At 45.5% G+C, this 7,500-nt stretch overlaps 1 protein-coding gene across 1 annotated transcript in view; it reads right to left on the reverse strand.

The window, feature by feature from the left end:
- LOC308368487 (NT-3 growth factor receptor-like) overlaps positions 1-7,500 on the reverse strand; it is a gene marked incomplete at both ends in the record, with an annotated part of 184,190 nt that overhangs the window by 27,582 nt on the left and 149,108 nt on the right. The gene's annotated exons all lie outside the window — the stretch shown is intronic.

Raw genomic sequence — 7,500 nt, forward strand, 5'->3', positions numbered from 1 at the left:
GTCTGTCTGACATCTCACTCTCACTCCTACCTTAACTTTCCATGTAAAAGCATATTAAGTGCAACTTGTCATTCTACGCTGCTATTAGTGGATACCATGTACAGCTCAAACTGGTGCTAACAAGTAAGTACATCTGCTCCAGAGTGAGAGAGAGAGAGTACAAGAGAGAAAGACAGAGAAAGAAAAGGAAGTGAGACAGGGAGAGAGAGAGAGACAGAGACAGGGGGTAGGGGGGAGTGTTTGATTAAGATAGCTAGTCTGTAGCTGGCAGAGACTGGCATCTGTGTTTAAGCCGTGGGGAGCCGTTCTCTGTCCGCTCCCTCCCTGGAGCCACTGATCAGGATTAATGTCCCGCTGCCCCTCCGCCCTGCAGGACCTGAGGAGGACCGCGGCGCACCAAACAGGTGGCCCCGTCTGTTTGCTGCGTCTCCCCCACGGCTAACGAGCGGGGTCATTAGTCTCCCTCCGCATCTGTACCAAGGATGGGGGCCATTGCCTGGGGAGCATTAGTGCTGTGGTGGTGTCTTATTGAATCTCCCTGCCTAGATTAATACCCATGCGCTAAACAGAGTTTTGGGGTACACACAAGCCATTAGTTTGAGGTCACAGTCCACATTGGAGCTGTTTAGGCAGTTTATAGCCAGGGGAGCGCAGATGCATCAGTGACACGTGACAGTTGGCTCCATCCCCCTCTGCATACCTGGTACTTCAGTCATCTTTCATGAGGAGCTAATGTTCAGCCCAGTAGCTATGTGTGTGTATGTGTGTGTGTGCGTGACAGTGTTTCTGTGTTAGTGTGTGTGTGTGAAAGTGTGTCTGTGTGTGTGTGTGTGTGTGTGTGTGTGTGTGTGTGTGTGTGTGTGTGTGTGTGTGTGTGTGTGTGTGTTGTGTGTGTGTGTGTTTGTGTAGGTGTGTGTGGAGGTTGGAGCTGAAACGAGGTCTGTAGACCGGAGCCAGATCCAGGCCGCACCTGTTCCAGGCTCAGCTGGGGCTTATAGCTGTTATTTGTTGGCCGGCAGAAACATCACTGCTGTCCTAACTGCAAGGACACAGTATCCTGAATGGATCGCAACTCATTGTTACTGTCCACACTGTTTGATCTACGTTCCAATAAAATGTCCCGAAACATTTGACAAATCATCTGCGAGACAGGCAGCGTGTCAAGTCAAAAAATCGAGATAGGATGTATCATCAATGCCTGGATGAAAAATGCTGTGATGCATCGTAGCGCATCGTATTTTGACACTAGCGGCTAGTTAGACCGGTTTTGATGATCGGAGCAACTAGAGAAACGGGAGAATTTGACTTTTGTTATTGTCGTTGTTGCTCACTCGGGTTTCTTGCAGTTAGGACACAGTGTCAGGATGATGTGGGATGATATGGATCTGCTTCTTCATCAGACCAGGGCACTCTGTAGTGTCTGTGGACTATGGTGGGATTGACACCCTTGAGTAAGACGTGTGGGAACATGCCTGGTCTGGTGAATGCTGGGAGTTAATTCTCACTGAGATGGTTGAGAGGGAGAGCAGCCTGAGACTGCCTGAAAGTCTCTCTCTCTCTCTCTCTCTCTCCCTCTCTCTCCCTCTCTCTCTCTCTTCATCTCTTCCAATCTTTCCCTCTCTCTCTCTCCATCTCTGCCCATCTTTCTCGCTCCCTCTCTCTGTCTTTTTCTCTTTCTCTTTTACCAGTCCCAGGGAGAAGCAGCTGTGAAGCAGCTCTCCAGACTGTGATCTACAGTAAATAAGCCCAAAAAGGAGGCCTAGGCAGAAACACTGCCCTGTAAGCAAAATGACGTCCCCTAGACGTCCTGTAATGGTCTCTCTGAACGTTCTAAAAACGTAAATGTGTATGGTTCCCGTGACAACTTTAGGACGTTTTGCACGACGTTCCAAGACCGTCCCGAGGACGTTGCGGTGACAACTGGGAAACGTTTTCTATAGGTCATGGGGACGTTATGCAGGACGTTGCAAGCACCTCCCGAGGGCATTGTGGTTACGTCTGGGGAACGTGTTTCTATAGGTCCTGGGGACGTTCTGCAGGAAGTTGCAAGAACGTCCTGAGGGCATTGTGGTGACATCTGGGAAACGTGTTTTAGACGTCCTGGGTACGTTATTCAAGGATGCACCGCGGACGTAGCAGGCACGACCGTTTTTGCTGAGCTAAATGAAGAAAATAAAATAATAATAGATCGCGGAGCCGTCATTTTGCTTACAGGGCGCACACACACACAAGTTCATTTATTTTACACATTTCATATGATATGCATAGACACATACACAGACACACACGATTACGGGCATGGGAATTGAACCGTAAACCTTCCTATTACTAAACGAGATCGCTACCTACTGTCCTAACACTGTCTGATTACGATTGTGTCACTTTAACAGGTTTATCACAGTGTGAGACAGCCAACAAACTTAGTCTTTTTTTCCGAGGGTTTGAGGAAAAGCATATTGTAGCAATCTCAGTCACTACGCATTGAGGGTTTTCCGTAATGATTACTTTTTAAATTAACATCCATGGCACATCACGGACGTGCGGGCAGGGAGGCAGAATAACTAGCCAAACTAAGAATGATGAAATAAAATAAATATGAATGCTTCTTTACTGATCTGTGCTATAAATGTAATGTCTGCATGATTCCAATACAATGCATACATAGGAAGGTGACCAAGTGTCTAGCTTTAACATATTGAGCTTTCCATAGGCCTTCAAAGATGCTGCAACAGAACGAAGAGCTCACCGGTCAAATTGTCTGATTGGAATTTCTTTAAAAATCCCGTCTCGCAAGCAGAATCTGGATTTGACAACAATTCTAATATTTAGGCCTATAAAGCAAACGTGCACTGCCCTTATTATGTTTTAAAGGAACAGCCTAATCTGCCGTTAGAAAGTTATTTAACAACACGCATATGCTGCATTTTAAATAAAGCGCAAACCCTCAGTTTCAAACGAGGAGCGAACTGAGTGAGAAGGATCCAACATGACCAAGCAGACTAGCCTTAAAAGCTTTTTTTCAGAGGCCAACTGAACTGAACAACAGTGATGAGGGTAAACCTTCTGACGAGGATGAACTTGTCCTGTAATACCTGCAGTGTTGCGCGTTTCCTTTTATTATAGGCCTACTGCGCGCCGAAGAGCCGCGAGCGGTATTGCAGACAGAGATTTTGAAAAATTATAGCACTCGCAGCATATTGAAAATTGGAGCTTTGAACTTAGTTCAAAATTTTGAATTATGAACAATGAACTGAGCAAGTTCATGTAGAAAGTGAACTTTCCAAACACTGAATACCTGACTCATTGAACAGAGCAATGACCATGTTGCGGCGCTCATTTTAACGCCACAGCAGGTTGCGCTTAAAGGCCACTTATTGACGCGCATCAGACATAAATGTTTTTGTTTCCCATTGTAAACTTAGGAAAATAAACATGTTGCATTCTAAACTACCTGATTATGTTATTATTTAAGCTATGCAGGCGGTCAGTTTTCTTCAATAGGCTAATTTAGAAGCAGAAATAGGTTAGATATTTGGCCGGCTTTTCATTAAAATGTCGGTCAAATGAAAAACATTTTTCTGGTTCAGAGAGGACCATCAGAGGACGTCAAGGGGACGTTTTGGAAGGACCAAATGCGAATGTCCCGCAGAGGACCACAGGTAAAGGTTACGGGGACGTTTTTAAAGGACTTCCTGGGGACTTGTGCTGAGTGACCAAATTATAACGTTCCTTAATAGTCAGTTTTAAGGCTCATGCGAACGTCACGCAGAGGACCTGCAGGTAAAGGTTATGGGGACGTTTTTAAATGACGTCCTGGGGACGTGTGCTGAGTGACCAAATTATAACGTTCCTTAATAGTCCGTTTTAAGGCTCATGCGAACATCGCGCAGAGGACCTGCAGGTAAAGGTTACGGGGACGTTTTTAAATGACGTCCTGGGGACGTGTGCTGAGTGACCAAATTATAACGTTCCTTAATAGTCAGTTTTAAGGCTCATGCGAACGTCACGCAGAGGACCTGCCGGTAAAGGTTATGGGGACGTTTTTAAATGACGTCCTGGGGACGTGTGCTGAGTGACCAAATTATAACGTTCCTTAATAGTCCGTTTTAAGGCTCATGCGAACTTCGCGCAGAGGACCTGCAGGTAAAGGTTATGGGGACGTTTTTAAATGACGTCCTGGGGACGTGTGCTGAGTGACCAAATTATAACGTTCCTTAATAGTCCGTTTTAAGGCTCATGCGAATGTCACGCAGAGGACCTGCAGGTAAAGGTTACGGGGACGTTTTTAAATGACGTCCTGGGTACGTGTGCTGAGTGACCAAATTATAACGTTCCTTAATAGTCCGTTTTAAGGCTGATGCGAACGTCACGCAGAGGACCTGCAGGTAAAGGTTACGGGGACGTTTTTAAATGACGTCCTGGGGAGGTGTGCTGACAGACCAAATTATAAGGTTCTCTAAAAGTCCAATTTAAGACTCATGCGAACGTCACAGAAGGACCAAACGTAGACTTGCTACGAACGTCAAAAACGTTCTGGTAACGTCCTCTAGCGAACGTTGTGGCGGGGACCAATTGGGGACGATTGGGGACCTTGCGAATGTCCTGTTAACGTCCTGGGGACGTTCCCTGTTTGCGGGGTGTGGCCTAAAACAAGCCCACAGGCAGAGCGGGGTTCATTTCTCACAGAGGGCTTTGGAAAAGCAAGGTGTTCTGCCATGACTCAGGACTCCCCCTCATCTGATCCAAAACAAACAGCTTCACCATGGGAGGATGTCATGCCTGTTCTACAGCTCTTATGAAGGCTAGGGTGGGGGTGGGTGTGGGGGGTTTTAATTGTAATTTTTATAAACAGATTTTGATCTCGTTATCTGCCCTAATGTGACAGCTGTATTTAATAAACCAATCAAAAGTGTCTGTTTAATGCCATGGATGATTTCCAGTCAGGTCATGTTTGCTGTGCTGCAATCTTACAGTACAGATGGTCTGGTGAAAGGCAACAGCTGAGCGGAGTTACAAAGCAAGTGTGTGCTCAACCACCAGGCACCAGCAGGCAGTATGACAGCTAGCATGAGGACCCCTCTCTGGGTATGTCTGAGCCACGGGGACCAAGGGTTTGGAGAGCAGGCGGGGCCAGTGAGCCTGCTGACCCTCGCTGTGGGGGACCGATGGGGGCGAGAGGGGGCAAGATAGCGGGCCAAACCTGCCACTTCATGTAGAGGAGGAGCTGGGAGCAAGGTGTATTTAAGTGTATGCAGGGCTTTCTGTTTTTTACTCATGCAGCTGGGTAGTGTGCTTGGGTATGAGTATTCCCCTAGGTTGCCTTACACACAGATATGAAATGGGATTGTATGCCTATGTGGAGCTTGTTGGTGGCTATGAAAGATTTATGGACTCATGTCAAAATGGCAGTGTGTCAGCCTGAGCAGCTACTGTTGGCTGTTATAACACATTTATAAGCTAATATTGAGCCTTCAAATTGTTATTATATATTTACAAACACATACCCAGCAGGAACTGTGCCAGCACACAATGTGCCTGATTTTGACATCTTTATATATATATTAAAGCAAACTTACAATTCTCTTTGTGTTTATTCATAGCATCCATAGGTGTGCAAAAACATAAAACAGCTAATCTCATACAAATCCTCTTCTCCCCTTAAAGGCATGCAAAAAAAGTAAGAAAATCTGAGTTCTTTCTGTTCCTGTATTTAAGAAGCAGAACCCAGCTGGAGAGTGCTTCGTAAAAATGAAATAACATCCACCTAATAAAGATGGTCACTAGAGATTATAAACTGCGGAGAAACTATAAACAACAAGAGAAAGAATAAATACGACTCCACAGTATCTCTGGAACTCCAGGCTGTCTCTCCATAATGCCTTTATGCCATTTACAAGCACTTAAACCCTGCAGCGGCTTAAATCAGAACCGTTTGTGTGTCTGGCAGGTGAGTGGATATATTTAGACTAAAATATCAGTGGAGTGCTACAATTGGGTTCATCCGGGCAGCAGCTAATTGATCGATGAATGCTTCTATCTGTCTGCCTGTCTGGTTGACGCTTACAGGTCTAAACCATGCTCACATAAACTAGCAGGCAAAGCTGCACGATTTGAACATGCAGAAAAACAGCAACACTCCTGCAAGCAGCTGAACATTACTTAACAATAAGAACCTCCTGTCCCGACTTCAAATCCCAAACATGGCTAGCAGCGGGGCGTGATTTATTTATCAACCTCTATCAGATCGGTAGTTCCTGGGCCAGCGTTTCAGTGTGCTCAACTGTAAACCCCTCAATTTGACCATCAAATATTAATTCCAACCTTGGACGTTTATTTTTCTGGGTGATAAGCATGATTTTATTCCTGCCATCTCTCTCCCTCTGACCCGCCTCACCTCACTATTTCGTCTCTTGACAGCCACTGCCTCAGGTGTTTGAATGCTTCTGTGTTGTGTACACGTGTCTATGTGTGTATGTGTGTGTGTGTGTGTGTGTGTGTGTGTGTGTGTGTGTGTGTTTTGTGGAATTTTGCATTCTGTATGCATATTATATATGCATACACGTGTCTGTGCGTGTAGGCAGGCACACACCTGTTTCTGCATGTTTATGCGTGTGTGTGCAGTGTGTGTGCAGTGTGTGTGTGTGTGTGTGTGTGTGTGTGTGCTGTTGGTCTCTGTAGAGTACTGTGTTCCAGGATATAATAAAATAGCCTCATACAATCTTGCATGAGAGGTCAAGAGTTTGAATACCAGGGAGCCTAATACTGATAATATTTAATGTTCTGCGGCAAGATTATGCTGTATACTGCAGAGCTATGCGGTATACTACAGGTACGTACAGGCTGTATTCACAGACCTGCCTCGATGGCAAACCATCTTCTGTTGTATGTGTGTTTAGCCAAACTGTATTGCCCTTTATTTAGTCATCACTACATTAAGATGAAGGTGAACTAGATCTGATCTTCTCGTAAGCCGTCTAATGCAGGCACACAACCTCACAAAGGCACACTTGTGACGTGGTAAGAAGCTATTTCTTGTTTGTTTGCTTGGGATTAAGGGGGTGGCCCATGATGAGGGAAGACTGATTGCCTCTCCCTAAGACTTCCTATAAAGACATCCAGACACTAGAGCGTGTCATGGCTTATCAGAAGCCACTGGAGCCAGAGCTGTTGTTGCTATCTGCTAAACTGAACCAGACAACCGTTGGTGATCCGCCGTTTATTTGCTGTGGAAAACAGGGAACCAACCATTACAGTTGTGATTTATACTGGATGAGACCCAAATTCACCTCCCTGATGTAAATAAAGTGAGTGAGTTAGTGCGTGTTTGTGTTTGTGTGTGTGTGTGTGTGTGTGTTTGTGTGTGTGTGTGTGTGTGTGTGTTTGTGTGTGTGTGTGTGTGAGAGAGAGAGAGAGAGAAAGAGTATAAAAGCATCTGTGTAGGCTCGGTGGAGCAATAAAGATAAGACAAACTGCTCTGTGCACACAGTGTAGACAACACAA

The sequence above is a fragment of the Sprattus sprattus genome, assembly GCF_963457725.1.
Source record: "Sprattus sprattus genome assembly, chromosome: 7".
Taxonomy (NCBI): Eukaryota; Metazoa; Chordata; class Actinopteri; order Clupeiformes; family Clupeidae; genus Sprattus; species Sprattus sprattus.